Source organism: Elephas maximus, chromosome 5 (genome assembly GCF_024166365.1).
Source record: "Elephas maximus indicus isolate mEleMax1 chromosome 5, mEleMax1 primary haplotype, whole genome shotgun sequence".
NCBI lineage: Eukaryota > Metazoa > Chordata > Mammalia > Proboscidea > Elephantidae > Elephas > Elephas maximus.
This window is the reverse complement of record NC_064823.1, coordinates 162,330,951-162,353,007: the sequence shown is the minus strand read 5'-3', so window position 1 is coordinate 162,353,007 and position 22,057 is coordinate 162,330,951. Positions and strand designations below refer to the sequence as shown.

General features: G+C 49.9%; 2 protein-coding genes across 9 annotated transcripts in view; one reads left to right on the top strand and one right to left on the bottom strand.

The window, feature by feature from the left end:
- LOC126077377 (uncharacterized) overlaps nucleotides 1–22,057 on the top strand; it is a 1,154,420-nt gene that overhangs the window by 1,093,316 nt on the left and 39,047 nt on the right. The gene's annotated exons all lie outside the window — the stretch shown is intronic.
- RGS12 (regulator of G protein signaling 12) overlaps nucleotides 1–22,057 on the bottom strand; it is a 162,866-nt gene that overhangs the window by 124,112 nt on the left and 16,697 nt on the right. For 2 of the 8 annotated variants that reach the window (XM_049886653.1, XM_049886651.1), the window contains exon 2: nucleotides 21,406–21,473. The exons of 5 other annotated variants lie outside the window; for them this stretch is intronic. The gene's annotated coding sequence lies outside the window, so the exon portion shown is untranslated. Of the gene's footprint in view, nucleotides 1–10,079; nucleotides 11,197–21,405; nucleotides 21,474–22,057 lie in introns of those variants that run through there. One more of the 8 variants, XM_049886654.1, reaches the window with a different exon arrangement.

Here is a 22,057-nt window from a genome sequence, read left to right as displayed (position 1 = left end):
AGAAGCCTGTCAGGGTCCCCAAGACCACTCCCAAGTCTGGTGGTTCGCTAGGAGGACTGACAGGATTTAGCGTGTAGTCGTACGCCTGGCTGAGCTTTATTACAGGGAGAAGACACAGAGCAAGCTGAGCACAGGGAAAAGACGCACAGGGTCAAGTCTGGGGAAACCAGGTGCGAACTTCCAGTGTCCTCTCCCCGCGGACTCACACGGGACACACTTCATTCCCCCCGCAACAAGTGTGACAGCACATGTGAAGTATCCACCGGGGAGGCCTGTTAGAGACTCAGCGCCCGGGGTTTTTATTAGGGCTGGTCACGTAGGCACTTCTGCCTGGCACGTAGCAAGATTCCAGACTCCCTGAAGGAAGGCAGGTGATCACACAGTCTAGGTGCAGAGAGCCACTCTGATGGAGTAATGGTGAGGACTGGCCCAAAACCCAAGCTCCAGACACCAGGCCCAGGGCCGACAGGCAAGCGGCCTTTCTAGGGAAGTGGCCAGGTCTGCTGTGCGGGCACTCTTCTGCTCAAGACCCTTTAAACATCACTTTAAAAAACAAATACAGCCAGTGATTATGCTGTGCAGAACCCAAATATAGAAAATAAGCTTTTTAGAGAGTATATGTTTTCAAATAATTGTTCTAAAGTTGATAGAAGAGACTCTTGGGTCTTGGGATAAAATCTCCAGTTAACAGCATCATAAGCAGATTCAAAGTAATTTATGCAAAAATTACCAAAGAACAAGATGAAATGGAAAGCATATTATCAAGCAACTCCAAAACTGGCTTCAGTGATGATGACAACATTGATATTTACAATGCATATTTGAATAAAATTATTTTTTGATATGTAAGAATCACTATGAGTCAGAATCGACTTGACAGCACTGGGTTTGGTTTTGGTTTTTTGGTATGTAAATTTTTTTTTAAGAATGAAAAAAGGAATAATTTGTTTCTAAATAACTATATTGTTTGACATCCAAATGGTGCTAAATTAATAATTTAAATATTATGACAGGACATTTAACTATTTAATATCCATTCTGAAAAACATATATATTAAATTTGGCCAGGAAACGTGTTTAAGGATCTTCTCCAGGGGTCTTCTTAAGGGGGACAGTGGGATGAATTGTTGTTCTTAGGTGCCATCAAGTCGGTTCCAACTCATAGCAACTCATGCTGTTGAATGTTTCTTTGGAATGGGCACAAATATGGATCTCTTCTGGTCAGTTGATCAGGTGGCTGTCTTCCAAATTTCCTGGCCTACACGAGTAAGCACTTTCAGCATTGCATCCGTTTGGGGAAACAACTCAATTGGTATTCTGTCAATTCCTGGAACTTGTTTTTAGCCAATGCCTTCAGTGCAGCGTGGGCTTCTCCCTTCAATATCATCAGTTCTTGATTATATGCTGCCTCCTGAAATGGTTGAACGTAGACCAATTCTTTTTGGTACAGTAACTCTGTGTCTTCCTTCCATTTTCTTTTGATGCTTCCTGCATCATTCAATTTTTGCCGGTTAAATCCTTCAATATTACAACTCATGGCTTGAATTTCTTCTTCAGTTCTTTGTTTCAGCAACACTGAGTATATTCTCTTCTTTTGGTTTTCTAACTCTAGGTCTTGGCACATTTCATTATAATACCTTACTTTGTCTTCTCAAGCCACCCTTTGAAATCTTTTGTTCATCTCTTTTACTTCATCATTTCTTCTGTTCGCTTTAGCTACTTGACATTCAAGAGCAAGTTTCAGAGTCTCTTCTGACATCTATTTTGGTCTTTTCTTTCTTTCCTGTCTTTTTAATGACCTTTTCCTCTCTTCATGTATGATGTCCTCGATGTCATTCCATAACTCATCAGTGTTCAACGAGTCAAATCTATTCTTGACATGGCCTCTAAATTTAGGTGGGATACACTCAAAGCCATACTTTGGCACTCGTGGGCTTGTTCTAATTTTCTTCAGTTTCAACTTGAACTTGCATATGAGCAATCAATGGTCTGTTCTGCAGTTGGCCCCTGGCCTTGTTCAGACTGATGATATTGAGCTTCTCTTTCCATCGTCTATTTCACAGACGTAGTTGATTTGATTCCTGTGAATTCTATCTGGCAAGGTCCACATGTATATTTGCTGTTTATGTTGTTGAAAAAAGGTATTTGCAATGAAGAAGTCGTTGGTCTTGCAAAATTTCTATCATACGACCCCCAGCATCATTTCTATCACCAAGGCCATATTTTCCAACTACTGATATTCTTGTTTGTTTCCAACTTGTTGTTAAAAACCTTCAATTTCTTCATCTTTGGCCTCAACGCTTGGTACGTAAATTTGAGTAATAGTCTTATTAACTGGTCTTCCTTGTAGGTATATGGATATTATCCTATCACTGACAGCATTGAACTTCTGGATAGATCTTGAAATATTCTTTTTGACAATGAATGTGACACCATTCCTCTTGAATTTGTCATTCTGGCATAGTAGACCATATGACTGTCTGATTCAAAATTCAAAACCAGTCCATTTTAGCTCATTAATGCCCAGCATATTGATCTTTGTGTGACCCATTTCATTTTTGACAACTCCCAATTTTCCTAGATTCATACTTCGTACATTCCATGTTCTGATTATTAATGGGTATTTGCAGCTGCTTCTTCTCATCTTGAGTCATGCCACATCAGCAGATGAAGGTCCTGAAAGCTTGACTCCATTCACATCAAGGTCGACTCTACTTTGAAGAGACCGTTCTTCTCCAGTCATATTTTGAGTGTCTTCTAATTTGGGGCGGGGGGGGGCTCTTCTTCCGGCACCGTATCAGACAGTGTTCTGCTACTATTCACAAGGTTTTCACTGGCCGATTTTTTTAGTAGATTGCCAGGTTCTTCTTCCTAGTGTGTTTTAGTCTGGAAGGTCAGCTAAAGCCTGTCCACCATGAGTGACCCTGCTGGTATTTGAAATACCAGTGGCATAGCACCCAGCATCACAGCAACACGCAAGTCACCACTGTATGACAAACTGATAGACGAGTGGTGGGTAGGACGAATAATCTCCCCCCAGATATGCCCAGGACCTGTGAATATTACCTTATATGGCAAAACGGAAGTTGCATATGTGATAAATTAAGGCACCTGGGATGGTGAAATAGTCCTGGTGGACCTAATGTCCTTATCAGGGGAAGGATGTGATGAGGAAGACAGAGGTGTAAGTAATACCTAAGTACCTATAATCACATTTTATAAGTTCAGCCTATAGTTTGATTTTTACTTAAACTGTATCAATCAATAGTATTAAAACCAGTGGCACAGACTGTGAGGCTCAGAGGAGATGGCGGGACACAGGTTCCCCTGGTGAACGTGCAGAGCCATCAGTGGGCGACTGGCTGACATGCTCGGCCTGGCCCCTCCCCAGCACTCAGACCCTGATTTCACAGGCCTTGGGAGGGGCCCGGGAACCTGCCTGTTTTAACAAAGCTGCCCCCTGCTTCCAGGTGGTTCTGACACAGGTGGCAACCCCTGGAAGCTCTGAGCCGAGCTCATGGGATCCACCCCACTCATTTTGCACGAGAGGACACTGAGGTCTAGAAAGAAGTGCTTCTCTCATCCCAGGTCACAGGGCTTTGCAATGGCACAGACAGGGCCACAACCTAGACGTCCTCACTGCCAATCCAGCTCGTTCCCCACAGCCCACACCAACTGATCAGCTGCAGGCTAGTCCCACCTGGCTTTGACGCCAGCCCCGACCCTCAGGAAGCTGACACTGTGTTGAAAATTAGCCCCTTTCTCCCTGTATGGTAAATCACTCCCTTAACTGGGCTATCCCATCAGTAATTTAATTTTGTTGTTGTTGTTTGTTGAGAACATGCACAGCAGAACATACACCAATTCAACAGATTGTACAGGTACCATTTAATAACATGGATTACATTCTTCGAGTTGTGCAACCACTCTCGCCCTCATTCTCTGAATCGTTCCTCCCTCATTAACATAAACTCACGTCCCCCTAAGCTTCCTATCTAATCTTTCGTATTGCTGTTGTCAATTTGATACCATATAGTTCTTAAGAGAGTACGATGCTCAAGGCAGACATTCTTTACTAGTTAAGCTAAACTACTGTTTGGTTTAAAAAAGACTTCAGGGAATATTTTTGGTTTAAGGTTTAAAGATTATTTCAGGGCAATAGTTTCAGGGGTTCATCCATCCTCCATGGTTCCAGAAAGTCTAGAGTCCATGAGAATCTGAATTCAGTTTGCAATTTCCACCTTTTGATCAAGATTCTTCTATAGAATCTTTGCTCAAAACATTCAGTAATGGTAGTCAGGCGCCAATTAGTTCTTCTGATCCCATGGCAAAGGAGGCAGTTGTTCATGGAGGCAATTAGCTACACATTTCGTATCCTCCTCCTGTTCCTGACTCTCCTTCTTTCTCTGTTGCTCTAGGTGAATAGAAACCAATTGTTGTTCCTTGGATGGCTGCTTGCAAGCTTTTAAGACCCCAGGCGCTACGCATCAAACTAGGAGGTAGAACAGAAGCACTGAACTAGTAGATAGAACAGAAGCAGTAAACAAGATATCAGGCCAATTAACTGCAATGTCCCATGAAATCATGACCCTAAAACTTCAATCAAGAAACCAAATCCCATGAGGTGTTGGGTTGTACATAAGCAGCCTCAGCAGATGTTTTCCATCCGTGTTTTAAAAGGCTCCCAAACCTACCCACTGCTGTCGGGTTGATGCCGACTCATAGGAACCCCTTAGGGGTTTCCAAGGCTGTAAACCTCCATGCAAGCAGACTGCCACGGCTTTCTTCCGCAGAGCCACTGGTGGTTTCAAACCATCAACCTTTCAGTTAGCAGTCAATTGCTTTAACCACTGTGCATCAGGGCTCCTTTAAAAGGCTTGAGTCTCACTAAATTTAAAAGAACAGAGCCTCTCTCTGGACCCCCACCTACCTGCATGCACTCTTCTTTGCCCGCTTAGCACTGCCCTTCTGTTTCTGCGGATCCACTCAGACTGTCCATGCCTCTCCCTCATCCACTTCCCACCTACTCTAATGGCCTTCGCCCTTCGTACCTCCAACAACTCCCACCAAAGTCACCAGCGACCTCATGCCACTACATTGATACTTTTCAGTCCTCACCTCACCTGACTTCTCGGCAGACTCACCTCTGTGGCTCTGTGGCTTCACCAAGACCACCCTCTGCACCTCTCGCTTGCTGCTGCCCCTCCTCCACTCAGCCTGCATGTGTGGCGCTTCCAAGGTCCCCCTCTTTCCCTGGGCGATCCCACCTACACCAGGGCACGGGCCTCACAGGCTTCACCTCCAGCCACACGTCCCCTCCAAGCCAGCCACGATGCCTCAAACTCTTCCCAAAGCTGCCCCCTGGCGCACCGGATGGCCCTGCCATCTCTCCAGATGCACAAGCCACGGCATCCAACGTAAGTGAGGGCACAAGAAAGGCTTCCTGAAATCCTAGTCAGGACAATCAGAGATTCAAGAAGATACCGCCTCAAGAAGAGGTTAGCATGAAGAAGGAACAAACAAGGGGGTCTATAAAATTTAAAAAAAAACAGACCTGAAGATAAAGTCAAGAATATCTTCCACTGCATACAGCAAAAGAATAAGGAGATGGGAAAATATTACAGAAAAGCTAAGAGACAGAGAGGATCAAGCCAGGAATTACTGAGGAACAAAGTCGAAAATGGAGAGGGAGGAACGTGTACTTAAATTTGGTAAAAATCCCTTCTGCTCTTTTGTTACCATATCACCCACAAAGGGCAGCCAGAAGGATTTCACCAAATTTGTAGGGTACGTTTGGGGCTGTCTGGCTTAAACTGTAGATTATATGGAAACACAAAATTCTTTTTGGAGGATCTGGAGGCAGCTGAAATTGAAGCCAGATTTTAGCATTTGGTAAGAATGCTGGCCTTATTTGACTTAAAAAAGGGAGGGCGCTGAGAAAAAGAAACTCAAAGAAGTCACTGAGGGACTCTCTAGCCACCAAAACAAAGGTAAAACCTCCCCCATCTCCCCACCCCAGGCCACTGTACGAAGACCCCAGGCCACTGAAAACAAGCAACGGCTTCAATTTAAAGACCCAAACCAAAAGTTAAGTCGTGTGCACCCAGGCTGCTGCCGAATGAACGGTTGTAGCAGCTCCAGGTACACAGTGTCAGTGGGTGGGTGGCTGGCTGATTGGTTGGTTGGTTGATTGATTAATTGACTGATTGATTGAATAATGGTCAATGTTTGCCCAATAAAAGACCTGGTTGGCTAGTTGGTCCGAAAAGTAATAGAGCATTTCCCATAGCTAATAACAGACAAAAATCTTAAAATCTCAAGTGCCAAGCAGGATAAATGAAAAAAGTCTCATAAAACTTCAGGAGAGGAAAAAAAAAACCTGTCCCACACAAAGGAAGATGGAGCTGACAGGAGACACCTGAGAACATGGCGTGCCTGCTAGGTGATAGCGGAGGGCAGCCAGCAAAGCTCCCAGGGGCTCGATGCATATATGTTGGCTAAATACACATGTGAGTGGGTAAGGAAAAATGATTTGGGGCCTAGAATTCTATACCCAAATTATCAATCAGTTATGAAGGCAAACAGAGTCCTTTTCCATCCTGGCGAGGACTCCTGCCCATACACCCTCATCCGGACGCCATCTGAGTGAGATGTGAGATCGGTGAAAGGGTCATGCCCTCCACCCCCAAGAGTACGGTGAAGGGGAGGGCTGGAGGACAGACACGCGGCAAGATCTCTCCTGTTGTTAGCTGCCATTGAGCTGGCCTCCACCTCACAGCGACCCCATGCACGCAGGAATGAAACGCTGCCCAGTCCTGTGTCACCCCATGATCGGATGTGGGTTGGACCATTGTGATCAGTAGGGTTCTCACTGGCCCCGTGATCGGATGTGGGTCAGACCATTGTGATCAGTAGGGTTCTCTCTGGCCCCGTGATCGGATGTGGGTTGGACCATTGTGATCAGTAGGGTTCTCACTGGCCCCATGATCGGATGTGGGTCGGACCATTGTGATCAGTAGGGTTCTCACTGGCCCCGTGATTGGATGTGGGTGAGACCATTGTGATCAGTAGGGTTCTCGCTGGCCCCGTGATCGGATGTGGGTTGGACCATTGTGATCAGTAAGGTTCTTGCTGGCCCCGTGATCAGATGTGGGTCGGACCATTGTGATCAGTAGGGTTCTCGCTGGCCCTGTGATCGGATGTGGGTCGGACCATTGTGATCAGTAGGGTTCTCACTGGCTGATTTTTAGAAACAGATCACCAGGTCTTTCTTCCTAGTCTGTCTTAGTCTGCAAGTTGCACTGAAATCTGTTCACATCACAGCAAAACGCAAGTCTCCACTGACAGACAGGTGGTGGTTGCATGTGAAGTGCACCGGCTGGGAATCGAATCCAGGTCTCCCACATGGAAGGTGAGAATTCTACCATTGAACCTTGCCAATGCCTCACATCAAGGCCTAGCAGGCAATTTTCTTGGTGTTCTCCTAGGTGTTCTTCGAGATTTATTCAGGGGAAGTTTCTATGAAAGGTCTTCAAATGATGTTGTTAGGTGCCATCGAGTGGGCTCTGGCTCATAGCGACCCTGTGCACAATGGTACGAAATGTTGCCAGTCCTGTGACATCCTCACAATCGTTGCAATATTTGATACCACTGTTGCAGCCACTGTGTCAATCCATCTCATTGAGGGTCTTCCACTTTTTCACTGACCCTCTACCTTAACAAGCATGATGTCCTTCTCCAGGGACTGGTCCCTCCTGATAACATGTCCAAAGTATGTGAAATGAAGTCTCACCATCCTTGCTTCTAAAGAGCATTCTAGCTGTACTTTTTCCAAGACAGATTTGTTCGTTCTTCTAGCCGCCCAGGGTATGTTCAGTATTCTTTGTCAACACCACAATTCAAAGTCATCAACTCTTCTTTAAAACCCAAATCCAGTGCTGTCGAGTCGATTCCGACTCATCGCGACCCTATAGGACAGAGTAGAACTGCCCCACAGAGTTTCCAAGGAGCGCCTGGTGGATTCAAACTGCCAACCCTTTGGTTAGCAGCTGTAGCACTTAACCACTATGCCACCAGGGTTTCTAACTCTTCTTTAGTCTTCCTTATTCATTGTCCAGCTCTTGCATGCATATGAGGTGACTGAAAATACCTTGGCTTGGGTCAGGCACATTTTGGTCCTCAAAGTGGCCCAACACGTTAAACAAATGGAGACCACCTCTACTGAGCCCTGCCGTGTATGGGTGTCCACACCTGCCTCTGCCCAGCCCAGCCTTACAATGCACCTCCCACATCGACTCTTAGTGCTGGGAAACCAAACCCACAGGCTGCTGAGATGCTCTTCACTCCCGGTGCCACACTCGGGACTCAGGTGTTCCAAGTGTCCGTTCCTTGGTCAGCTACTTTGATCCGGCTCTTGAGGTGACTGACAGACAGGTGGTGGCTGCATATGAAGTGCACTGGCTGGGAATCGAACCCACAATAAAGACAGTGTGTGCTGTCTTTATTCTCAAATTCCAGTTGGTTTGTTAAAAAGTTTGATTACAAACAAAAAGGATTCCCACACTTACATAGTAAAGACAGATTAAACCCAGTGCTGTCAAGTCGATCCCGACTCATAGCGACCCTACAGGGCAGAGTAGAGCTGCCCCATAGAGTTTCCAAGCACCGCCTGGCGGATTCGAACTGCCGACCCTTTGGTTAGCAGCTGTAGCACTTAACCACTATGCCACCAGTGTTTCCAAAGTAGTTGTGTCAGGACTGGGATGCGAACCCACGCCTCCAAGGGAGGCTGTGACCTGAATGCAACACCTTAGACTGCTAGGCCATGTACGTGAAACAGAAAAACACGAGATATTCCAGGCAGCCTAGCATCATGGGGAGAACGGAGCTGGCTGGGTCCAAGTCAGAGTCAGCCCTCCCCAGGTGTGGGCTGATGAGATGGGAGCTAGCCTGGCTGCCGGGGCCTCACACTGAAGTTGCAGATGTAAAACTTGGTGGTACCGAAGAGATCACGTATCATCAAGCCCAGCACAGGGGAGATGCCAGGCCCGAGGCCAGAAGCTGACGTTTGCCGACCTACACACCATCCGGTTACCCCCAACCAGTGGAGGACTCAGAGCGCCCCCGCTGTGCCGCCCTTTGGTGTCCTGGGCATGGCACGTGGGTGGCAGGTGACGTGTTTAGGTGACAGTCCAGGAAAGCATTGTCACGAGGTGGTAACTAGGGCCTGGAAAGGGATCTACCATCAGCAGTCCCTCAGCTACCAGGAGGGTAAGGTGTGAGGAAGGACAGACGGACACCCCTCCCCACCAAGGCTGCTCTGGTCGACACGCAGATGGTGGCTGTGGAAACTCACCCCCACACACCCAGGGCACCAGCTACCGGGCCCGGCGCGTCCAAGGCACCAGACGGCTGAGAGAGCGGCAGCAACAATGCCCTGTCCCCCTGCTGCGCGCCCCCCTCCAGCACATGCTCTCCTGCAGGAGGGTGCCCGGGGGGAGGAGACGGGGGAACGGGGGGAGACGTGGCTGGGGGTGGCATGGGGGCAGCCCAAGAGTAGAAGGAAGCAGCCGGTGAAGCCTCGGGGCACCCAGCACTCACACCTGCATGTGCACACAAGGGGCGTGCCCAGAGCGTCCACCCAAGGCCGCCACCTCACGCACCCCACATCACTTGTATAAATAAGAACAGATCTTCCAACCCCCCTCCCCGAGCCTCCTACCCTGAGGCAATCCTAAAAGGCGAGGGCGGCCAGAAAAGTGGTTCCTCCGAACATCCCACTTCAGCGTGGCCTAACCCCACACAGGAGGTGCTGGCAAGCTGGCTGGGGGGGGCCCGTCCACACCCCCAACCCCCTCGCTTGGCACTCTCAATGGCATCATGGGCGAGACTCTTCTGATTCAGCGTGAGGCCAGCTCTGTTCAGCATGGCTGGGGTGCTGTGATGCCCCCGCATGCAGCAGCCCAGGCAGACAAACACCACACCCGTACCCCACTGCGTCCTGGAAAATACCAGGCAGACAGACACAGCACCCATTCCACACCGCATCCTGGAGAGCACCAGGCAGACAGACACGGCACCTGTTCCTCACTGCGTCCTGGAAAGTACCAGGCAGACAGACACGGAACCCGTTCCACTCTGTGCCCTGGAAGGTACCAGGCAGACAGACGCCGTACCCATTCCCCACTGCATCCTCAAAAGCACCAGGCAGACTTGTATTCCAGGGCACTGGGCATGGTGACGGTCACTCTGCAGACAGCCCACTATCTCCAAAGTGAACACAGCCCTTCTATGACCTGATACACTGGCCAGGGGCTGCTCACAAGGGGCAGAGAAGTGATGACTCCAGAGGCACGCACAACGTGAAGAAAGGCCTACATATTCCTCCCCCTGGCCCACAGCCACCCCAGGGAGGGAACACTCCGTGCTTCCCTGAAAAGACTTCTTGCAAAGTTTCCAGCAAAGTAGGAAATGCCCTTTTCAAAAGGCCGTGGTCAGGCGGTGCCTCTCTCTGAGTGCAGGGGACATTCCCGCCCTAAATGCCGAGGCACCTAAATAGCTCTGCTGAAACAAAGGAGCAAGCTGCTGTGTACACACCCATTCCATAGACAATGAGCCTTCCGGTGCCAGGCACTGTGGCGGGGCTCAGGAATAACAGTGCCAGCCTGGGGAGCCCACCCTGGGGGAGGGGGCTGCCTGGGGGACCCTGTCCTGGGGGAGCCTGCCCGGTAGGCCCCGCTCTGAGGGATCCCACCAGAGGACCCGCCTCCTGGTGCCACACAATGACAGCTGAGGGCGCCAAGCCACGGGTCAGCAGGGCCCTGGCTACAGAGCTGGAAGCTGGAGCCCTAGCTCGGCCACCTGTGTGGCCTGGGTCAGGGAACGGCCTGTCTGCGCCCATTTCTTCATGTGTAAGTAGAGACAGCGACAGGACCTAGTTCCTGAAGCTCAGGGATGACACGGATGACGGGAAACGCTGGCACACACAGACCTGCCATGTGAGCTGGCCGTTCTGTCATCATTGCCGAGGGTTTCAATATCTGAAGAGCCAACTTAACAACCTGAGGGCCACAATGTGCCCATCTGTGTACCCCATCTCCCTTACCTGCCCCCCTTCTGAACTGTTCCCTCCCAGCAGGTGTTTCCCACACCTCCCGCTCCGCCACAGGGGACTTGGCACTGCCCAGAAGGCCGCCGTGCTTCGCCCTGGTGATGCGTGCAGAGAGGGTGTGCAGGCAGCACCAGCTCAGAAAGACAGAGAAGGCGTCAAAGGAAATCCTACTGAGGTCTGCCCTGGCGCACTTCAAGGCTGCCTGAAATGGCAGAATCCATTTCAGCCCCCAAACAAGAAGACAGAGCCCCACTCTCACTCCCAGGCCCCAAACTCCATCACCCCTTCATTCAACCCCACCCTACCTCCCCCTCCGACAAGGGCTGCCGGCCTGCCTGCCAGGACAACAAGGCCCCCCAAAACATTCCTAACCCGAACAGAAGCACAAGGCTTGCGTCAGACGGCCCAAGATGGATCCCAGTTCCCGGCTCCCCGCTCAGGTCCCTGGGCTGACTACCTGGGACATGTGGACAGCATAGCCCCTACCCACACCTCTGGGTGGCGCTGAGGTTTAAATGACACACCACATACCAGAGCAGGCTGACATCTACTTACATTCAAGAAAGAAAAAGCACCAAGTTTTCAGACAAGGCCAATAACTGATTTATATGATGTCACATGTTGCCAGGCAAGAGTAAAAAAGCCCAAACAACCAAATCCAATTATACTAAAGGGCACAGGAGAGGGGCTGGCACCGATGTGCAGTGAGGCCTCTTGAAGCTGTCTTCTGCCCTTCCCGCTCCTACCTGTTCTCCTGGGAACATGCCCTCTCCACACCCCCTCCTCTAAACCCACACCACCCTCATCTCAGCCACCTGCCACCTGACTCTCCCCTGACAACCCACCACCCACAGAGCCCTGGTCCACTCCTTGTCACTCCACTCCCGTCCAAGATACAGTCCTGCGCGCCTGTGATGTCAAGGAGAAACCGCTCTGTGTAATTAGAAGTATGCTGTTGTGGCTGTCGACTCCGACTCACAGCGACCCCGTGTGTCAGAGCAGAAGTTGACGGAGGCAGATCGCCGGCCTTTCCTCTCCCAGAGGAACCAATGGGTGGGTTCAAACTGCCAACCTTTCAGTTAGCAGTGTGTGCTTAACCGTTGTGCCACCAGGATTCCTAATTAGAGGTATAAAAGAGACTAATAAAAATGACTATCAGAACACCAAAGGCACAAGGTAATTATGAGTCCAAGAGACAGAAAGGGCCACATGAACCAGAGACTACATCATCCTGAGACCAGAAGAACTAGATGGTGCCTGGCTACAGCCGATGACTGCCCTGACAGGGAACACAACAGAGAACCCCTGAGGGAGCAGGAGAGCAGTGGGATGCAGACCCCAAATTCTCATAAGACCAGACTTAATGGTCTGACTGAGACTAGAAGGACCCCGGTGGTCATGGCCCCCAGACCTTCTGTTGGGCCAGGAGGGGAACCATTCCTGGAGCCAGCTCTTCAGACATGGATTGGACTGGACAATGGGTTGGAGAGGGATGCTGGTGAGGAGTGAGCTTCTTGGATCAGGTGGACACTTGAGACTATGTTGGCATCTCCTGCCTGGGAGGGAGATGAGAGGGTGGAGGGGATTAGAAGCAGGCAAAATGGACACGAAAAGAGAGAGTGGAGGGAGAGAGTGGGCTGTCTTATTAGGGGGAGAGCAACTGGGAGTGTGTAGCAAGGTGTATATAAGTTTTTGTGTGAGAGACTGACTTGATTTGTAAACTTTCACTTAAAACACAGTAAAAATTTAAAAAAATAGAAAGTGGAGGCAAGGAGTGAGCAGTCTCATTGGGGGGAGAGCAATTAGGACTATATAGCAAGGTGTATATAAATTTTTGTGTGAGAGACTGACTTGATTTGTAAACTAAAAAAAATGACTACCATTGGTTGAACACCTCCTCACAGTCATCTTACGAGCTAAGCATAACGATCCCACTTCACGAACAAAGGAAACCAAGGCTCCGGCATCTTACCCAGATCACGTGGCTCTTACCATGCGGCCAGGACTCAGACCCAGGCTGTCAGGCCGGCATCGGGCTCGCCACCAGCCCTGCTGCCTCCCTTTTGACTAGCAGCATGTGAGCACAATTCTATGTAGAAACGGACCTCTCTTGGAGTATTTCTTCTGACAAAAATGATTGATCTGGTTCATCTCCCAAATTTGACCATTAACAACCTAAATTTAGGAAACAGGTCGGCAGTGGCCAACATTATCAGTATTCATAGCTTTGAACAGTTGGCGATAAGGCGCACAGAAGACTACAACACATAAAAGGTTACATTTATCACCGCGTCATCACAACGTGTGTGTGAGTGCGTCACATCGGCTCTCCAGGTCTTAACACTTCCAGCTCAAAGAAACCCAGGCGCCAAGTATTAGGCATACACATATGGACACCTGGAGCCCTGGTGGCACAGCAGTTAAAGTGCTCAGCTGCTAACTGAAAAGCTGGCGGTCTGAAAGGTCTCTGCGGGAGAGACATGGGAGCCTGTTCCTAAGATTTACAGCCTCAGGAACACTAGGGGGCAGTTCTACTCTGTCACATGGGGTCGCTATGAGTCAGAATTGGCTCAACGCCAATGGGAATGATGTTAGAGGGAAATGGAATTCAGAAAGTAACACAAAGTTGAAGAAATACAGCTGTGTATTTCATACTTATCACATAAACTAAGTTTTAACACTCGCTTTAAACTCTACCTAACTCCTTCTTATGAAGAGGACACATAACCAAAACCAAACCGGTCACCGCTGAGTCAGCTCTGACCGTGGCAGTCCCATGTGTCGTGTTGCAGTGAGAACTGTGCTCCAGAGAAGCATACTTTTGCAGCATCCAGGTGTCGACTGGGCTGGGGGGAGGAATCCAGGCTCCCAGGGGGAAAGTACCACTCAGCTCTCCACTCCCACCCCCTCCCCCCTCCACAGCACAAGCTCAAACTGCAGAGGAACCAGAGAAGGGCCTGTCCCAAAGGCAGACTCAGCAGGACCGGAGCCCACAGGACAGAAAAAAAAAAAGCAAAAGCAGCATCTCACAGGGCCTGAATATGTTCTCGCTGACTCCTATGTCCCCTGCCTGGAGGAGAGGGCTCGCTCAGGGCAGCGAGCGGCTCTAACCTGGGGCTTTTCTTTAGTTCCTGTGGGCAGAGCAGAGTCTAGATTATATTTTAAATTACCAAAGTCCATTTGAGTGGTTCAAAAATAGAATATATTACATCCTTCCGAGCAATTCTATTCCTTTATAACGTTTACATCATGCAAAATTCATCGGCTCATCAATAAGAAAAACAAAGGTGCACAAGCTCTCCAGTCTAAAAATTAAAAAAAACTCTGATGATTACAGAAGTAAAAGACTAAGAATGTGTTGTTCACTCTGGCCTGGGACAACACTATCTGTGGAGGGCACAGACCACCCGTGGTCCTGGGGGATGGAGAGATGCCTATCTTGTATGCCAGGCACCCAGCATCGGCCTGGTGGCCCCGTGGCGGCTGGCCCAATGGCCCTCAAGGCCGTCTGTCCTCCTCGCCAGCATGCCGGGCCTCAGCAGACACGGAGGGAGACAGCACGATGTCAAAGAGCCTTTTCTATCAAGTAGCCTAAGAATGTTTTCTGCACACGACCGGACGTAAGAAGGGCCTCCATTAGGGAAAGAAGAGACGCACGGCAGAAGGCAGGCAGGCAGACGCGCACACGTGACAGGCGGCAGGGATGGCGATCCCAGGGAGATCAGGGGAGGTAGGGGGACATGGCTGAGTGACAACGGCACAGGTGGCCTGGCAGCACCCCAGCGGAGGCTCAGCTACCCAGTCCCCCTCATTGCCTCGGGCACCATGCCACTGTCACCCAGCTGCCACCCCTCCTGGCCGGACTCCCTGAGGTCACCTTGCCCCCTCTCCCACCCTCGCCTTCTTCTGGCAAACGGCCACCAAGCTTGCAGTCCTCAATCAGCACATCACTCCCCGTGGTGTGTCCTGCTCCTGACGCAGGGCCTCCACCTGCTCCCACCGACCCTCACGTCCACCTCTGTCAGATCCTCCTCCACAGGGCACTGGGACTTTTCTGCTCACTCACTCATTCATTCACTCAATACAAGCACCAGGCAGACCAGGCGAGCAGGGACAGCCCAACCCAGTGCCAAAGCCATCGGGGAAACAGTGAACTGGGCGGCACCACACATGGCAGGGCCGGGCCAGGGGATGGGAGGGCACCGCAGCCCTGACTCCTTTTAGAGATGGCTCTCTCCCCTCCCTCCTCTGCTCTGCAGCTCAGCTCAAGCCCCTCCTCCCTGAGACCCCCAGGCCCCTCCAGCCCACATCAACAATGCCCACTCCCCTGACTGCCACACCATAGACACGAGCAGCATGCTGGCTCTCAAGTGTGCTGCATCTGCTGCTCCCACACTTGGGGATCTCACCTCCACCCTCCTGGGCCTCTCAGGGCCACCAATACAGGGTGGAGGGGGCTGTCTGCAGTGGGCGTCCAGGGCCAGAGTCAGGTTGGACAGTCAGCACTCCATCAGCAGGGGTGGCAGGGCCTGCCGGTTACAGGAACCTGGAAGAAACTGTCACAGAGGCTCTGTCCCTTTCGGAGTTGATACCACAGAGGGCAGTGAACCCCAGAGATTCTTACTGTGTGGAAGCACCCCACCAAACTGGGGGGGAGCACACGAGGGCCAGGCACCAAGCCCCCACCTCCACTCCCACCCGGACAGAGCCCATGGGCTCGCACTGGGCGACAGGCACCCTAACCCGCAGGTGGCTTGGCAGAGCCTGCCCTGAGCCCCTCCGGCTCGTCTGGGCACCAACCTGGCAGCTGTGGGGCCTGGGGGTCTGGGACAAGCTGAGGCTACAGCTCTCCTTCAGGACGGCCCCCCACCCCGTGCTCTACAGCTGACGGAGCTCTGGGCTCTTTTTGATCCAGAGACAAATACTAAATCAATCATCTTTGAAATGCTGGAAATTAAATAAACCCAAGTTTCCTCCCCATTTTGATTTGCCCTTCCCTGTGATCTGCACTTGATATCATGCCTGTTTGTGGTTTTTAAATCAGGCCAAAGCCGGTAGCAAATAGGGCTGCCAGACTTAGCCAATAAAAATACAGGGTGCCCAGTTAAATTCAAATGTCAGATTAACAACAAAGGGTATTTTTAGTATGTCTCAAATATAGCACAGACATATACTAGAAAGGTACTCGCTGTTTGTCTGAAATTCAAAGTCATCCGGGCATTCTGTATTTCACCTGGCAAGCTAACCAGAAAGGAATCAGACCGCATTTAATCCCTGGCTAAATCCTAATGCGTTTACTTATATATGTATTACATATATGGATCGGGAGCCCTGGTGGTGCAGTGTTTAAAGTGCTCGGCACTTCACACCCACCAGCTGCTCCTCAGGAGAAAGACGTGGCAGTCTGCTTCTGTAAAGACTTACAGCCTTGGAAGTCCTGGGGAGGTTCTATCTGCCCTATAGGGTCCATCGGTGGCACGGGTTTGTTTTGGGGGATTGCACATGTTAGCTACGTTACTCACACATATTTATTGCGATACCTCTGCACAGTTTTCTCCCTGCTGGGGCATCAGCTGTCTCCCATGACCATGCCTGGAACTGGTCTCTCCACGCCCCCTCCCAGACCCACCCCTGCACACCCACTTCCCTGCACAAAGCCCACAGTGGTAGGGCAAAGGACAGCCCGCGACCCCGCCTCAATCTCAATGCCCGGCCTTAGCCAGCCTCCTCTTCTCACCCCAAAACACCAGAAAAGACTAAGAACAAATTTTCTCATCAACAAACAGATCTTATTTAGGCCTCCTATGTAAGAGTCAGAGTCCCTGGGTGGTGGAAACAATTAAAGCACTTGGCGGCTAACTGAAAGATTGGAGGTTCAAGTCCCCTAGAGGCACGTCAGAAGAAAAGCCTGGAGATCTACTTCTGAAAAGTCAGCCATGGGAGACCCTATGGAGCGCAGTTCTACTCTGACACAGAGGGGGTCACCATGAGTCGGAGTCGATGTGACAGCAACTGGTCACATAGAGTCACCCATCCATATACATCTTGTCACGCCCTACAGGACTCAAGAGGAAAAAGAGATGGAGCACTTGGTTGTCATTGGTTTTGTTTTTCTACTAGGGTTGAGAAGCCCTGGTGGTGCAGTGGTTAAGAGCTTGGCTGATAACCAAAAGGCCAGCAGTTCAAATCCACCAGCCACTCCTTGGAAACCCTAGGGAGTTCTACTCTGTCCTGTAGGGTCGCTATGAGTCGGAATCCACTCAGCAGCAATGGGGTTTGGGGGTTACTAGGGCTGAAGGAAATCCTCTCAATCTCTGTATCTTTCTCAATGACCTCAGGGAAACCACAAAAACAACTTGCACACGGTGAAGCTCCCGTGCTGCCCACCCTCGAGATCCACAGGAGGAGCCCAGGCCTTAGCTAAGGCGCAGCCAGAGACAGACCCTGCTTGGAAGCAACAGAGGTCATGGCCCCACAGGGCTCCTCCCTTCCTCCTCTCCCCAGTTCCAGGCAGAGTGCAGCGGGCTGAACGGTGGTCCCCTGAAAGCCATGCCCACGTCCTAATCCCTCGTAAATGCTGCCTTCTTTGGAAAAGGGGTCTTTGTAGATGTGGTTGAGTTAAGGATCTTGAGACCAGGAGGTCATCCTGGATTATCTGAGTGGCCCCTGTTTTAGCTACCCAGTGCTGCTGTAACAGAAATACCACAGGCGGGTGGCTTTAACAAACAGAAATTCATTTTCTCACATTTTAGGAGGCTGCAAGTCCAAATTCAGGATGCTGGCTCTAGGGGAAGGCTTTCTGGCTCTGTTGGCTGTGGAGGAAGGTCCTTGTCTCTTTGAGCTTCTGCTCCTGGGCGATCTTCATTTGGCTTGACGTCTCTCTTCCCCCACCTCTGCATCTCTGGCTTGTTTAATCTCTTCTATATCTCAAAAGAGATTGCCTCCAGACACACCCTACACTAATCCTGCCACTTTAACATAACAAAGACAACCCATTCCCAAATGGGCTTATAACCACAGGCATAGAGATTAGCCTTTACAAAACATATTTGGGGGGCACATAATTCAACCCTTAACAGGCCCTAAATGCCGTCATAACTCTCCTTATAGGAGAGAAGACACAGAGGAGGAAACCATGTGACCACATGGCCACAGCCTAGGAAGCTGGCAGGGGACACAGGAGACAGGGAAGGAGCCTCCCCCGGAGCTCAGGAGGCAGCATGGCCCTGTGACACCTGGATTTCGGCCCAGTGACACTGATTTCAGACTTCTGGCCTCAGAGCTGTGAGAAGTCAGCTCTGTTGTTTTAAGCCGCCCAGTTTGTGGTCCTTTGTCCTGGTGGCCCCAGGATACTCGCACCCAGGGATGACCCAGGAACCCCCTCCCTGGGTCCACTTTCCCCAACCTCAGTGGGGGACTGCTGCTCAAGCCCACAGACTGTCCCTGTCCCCCGGGGCCTGCTGTACCGCTCCACTAGCCCTCAGCACTGCCCTCCTGACAGCAAGGGTGCAGGGGTCTCTCTTGAGCGGGCATCCTGGGCACCGCACCTGGCCGAAACGCAGCTCTGGGAAAACGTGTCCTGGGCTCGGTTCCACTGGACTGCACATCAGGAGGAGACAGCATGTCACTCGCCACAGCCTGGCACACAGTAAGGCGACACCCAGGTGTGCTAAGTGAAGGCCTGAGCCTCCCGATTTGGAACCTCCCAAGGTTTATACCCACTAATATCAACAATACCACAAGCCTAGCCCCATTTCTATTCCAAAGCTGGTCTCGGGAGCATCATGGACAGTGTTCCCTGAGACTTCTGTGCGATAGAGACTGCCCCAACCATTTACACATACTATCCTAGCTAATCCTCAAACCAACCTTATATCACCCCTATTACAGAGGCAGAACCTACAGCACAGAAAAGCTAAGTCGTCTGCCCACAGTCAAGGTAATGGCAGGGCGGGGTGAGGAATATCTGTCTCTCTGAGGAGCCCTACACCAGGTAAACCCTGTGCTGGGCCCTGGGGCCACGTGCCTCTGGGAAGTCCAAGGAGACACCCCATGGTCCCTGCCCTTTAGGAGCTTACACTACAGGAAGTCAATAAAGCTGTAATCTCTATTTCTACCATGCTGGTCAAATTTAAACATCTAAGAAATGCTTCCATTTGAGGCCACCAATTAGAACATCCAGCCCTAGTGTTATAGACTGAACTGTGTCCTCCCAAAATAGATGTTGGAATGCTAATGCTAGCCGGTATATCTGTGGATGTGATCCCATTTGGGAATAGAGTTCTCTTTGTTATGCTAATGAGGCCATATCAGTGTAGGGTGTGTCTTAAACCTGACCACTTTTGAGACATAAGAAAGAGAAAACTAGGCACAGAGGCAGGCAAGCACAAATGGGGTAAAAATAGATGCCACATGGAGATCAAGATGTGAGAGGAGAACGCTAGAGAGGCTGAGAGAAGGATCTTCCCTGAAAATGGGTAAGAGAGCCTTCCCCTAGAGCTGGGGCCCTGAATTAAGACTTCTAGCCTCCTAAACTGTGAGAAAATAAGTTCCTGTTCCTTAAAACTACCCATGTGTGGTGTTTCTGTTACAGCGGCACTAGGAGACTAAGACAGCTGGGTTTTGTCTTATCAAGGATGTGAAGTCAGGCTTTGTGGGTGAAAGAATTCCTTTAGGTTGGAGTGGCTTATTCCTGGCTCGTGGGAGTCCTGGAGTGGAAACTAAGCGCAAGCAGGTCTACAGGCAAGTCCACTCCAGAAAAGCAATGCCTGACTCTGCATAAGTGCCAGCAGGTCTACAGGCAAGTCCACTCCAGAAAAGCAATGCCTGACTCTGAATAAGTGCCAGCAGGTCTACAGGCAAGTCCACTCCAGAAAAGCAATGCCTGACTCTGACTAAGCGTCAGCAGGTCTATACGCAAGTCCACTCCAGAAAAACAATGCCTGACTTTGAATAAGTGCCAGCAGGTCTACTCCAGAAAAACAATGTCTGACTGTGACTAAGCGCAAGCAGGTCTACAGGCAAGTCCACTCCAGAAAAGCAATGCCTGACTCTGAATAAGTGCCAGCAGGTCTACAGGCAAGTCCACTCCAGAAAAACAATGTCTGACTGTGACTAAGCGCAAGCAGGTCTACAGGCAAGTCCACTCCAGAAAAGCAATGCCTGACTCTGACTAAGCGCCAGCAGGTCTACAGGCAAGTCCACTCCAGAAAAACGCCTGACTCTGAATAAGCGCCAGCAGGTCTACAGGCAAGTCCACTCCAGAAAAACAACGCCTGACTCTGACTAAGCGCCAGCAGGTCTACAGGCAAGTCCACTCCAGAAAAATAACGCCTGACTCTGAATAAGCGCCAGCAGGTCTACACGCAAGTCTGCTCCAGAAAAGCAATGCCTGACTCTGACTAAGTGCCAGCAGGTCTACAAGTAACTCCACTCCGGAAAAACAATGCCTGGCTCTGACCTAAGCACCAGTAGGTCTACAGGCAAGTCCACTCCAGAAAAACAACGCCTGACTCTGACTAAGCGCCAGCAGGTCTATAAGCAAGTCGCGGAGGCCACATGCATTCTCCCGTGCTGCTAAATCGAGCTCAAACTAGGCACAAAACATAAAACCGAACTAGTTGAGGGTCCTGGGAGCGATGAAAAGCAGGCAGAAACTGGAGGGGTGAGATCCCCTGAGAGAACTGCACTGGGTGTGCGTTTGTATAGATTTTTCCCTGGGGCATGGCTGGCACTCAAGTGCAAATCCACCCTCCTCCCAGCTGGAAAAGTCAGTGACCGTTGTTGAGAGGTGACAGGGTGGCTGGAAAACGAGGGGAGGACAGGGAGCAGCTGGGGAGAGGAAGCTCTAAGATCTGCTGGTAAACTGCCCAGGTCCTGGCCAGCCCTGGACCTCCATGCACAGTGACACCCCAAGGAGCAAGCAGAGGACACAGCTGCAGGCCTGACCAACCAAGCAGAGATCCCAGCAGAGTTTTGAGTTTGAGTGCAGCCAAATTAACTGCTAAGAGAAAAATTAACACTCTTCAGAAGAAGAAAAGCATCATAAATCACTACAACCAATCATCTACAATGTCCAGCACATCACCAAATATTACTAGATTTTCAAAGAAAGAGAAATTTGTGACCCATAAAACCAAAAACCAAAATCATTTTCTCAAGTCAGTTCCAAATCATAGTGACCCTATGGGACAGAGAAGAACCACCCCATAGGGTTTCCAAGGTTGGATATCCTTGTGGGTGCAGACCATCATATCTTTCTTCCACAGAACAGCTGGTGGATTTGAACCACCAACCTTTCAGTTAGCAGCCAAGCGCTTAATCACTGCTCCAGCAGGGATCCTTTATTTTTAGACCCAGGGACCTAAAAAAAAAAAAAAAAATTTTTTTTTTTAAACAAAACAATTCTGAAATAACCCAGTTGTTAAAAATAGCAGACAAGAATTTTAAAGCAGCTATTGTAAATGTGTTCAAGAGTTCAATAAAATATATGATCATAATAAACAGACAAGAATTGGAAATTATAAAAAGAAGCAAGTAAAAACTACAGTAATTGGAATTAAAAATATTCACTAAACGGGCTTAGTAGCAGATTGGAGATGGAAGAAAGGGTAAGTTAACTTGAAGATAAGACAATAGAAATTACCCAATATGAAAAACAGAGTAAAAAAATCTTAAAAGATGAACTGGGCCTGAATGCCCTGTGGAACAATATCAAACCTCAAATATATATGTAATGCGAGTACCAAAAGAAGAAAGCAAATGGGCAGAAAAGAATATGTGAACAAGTGCTGGTGTTGTCTGCTGCCTTCAAGTCAGCCCTTAACTCAAGACCCCACGTACAACAGAATGAAATGCTACTCAGTTCTTTGGTTGCGGCTCAGACCACTGGGATGCATAGGGCTTTCATTGGCTGGTTTTCAGAAGTAGACCACCAGGTCATTCTCC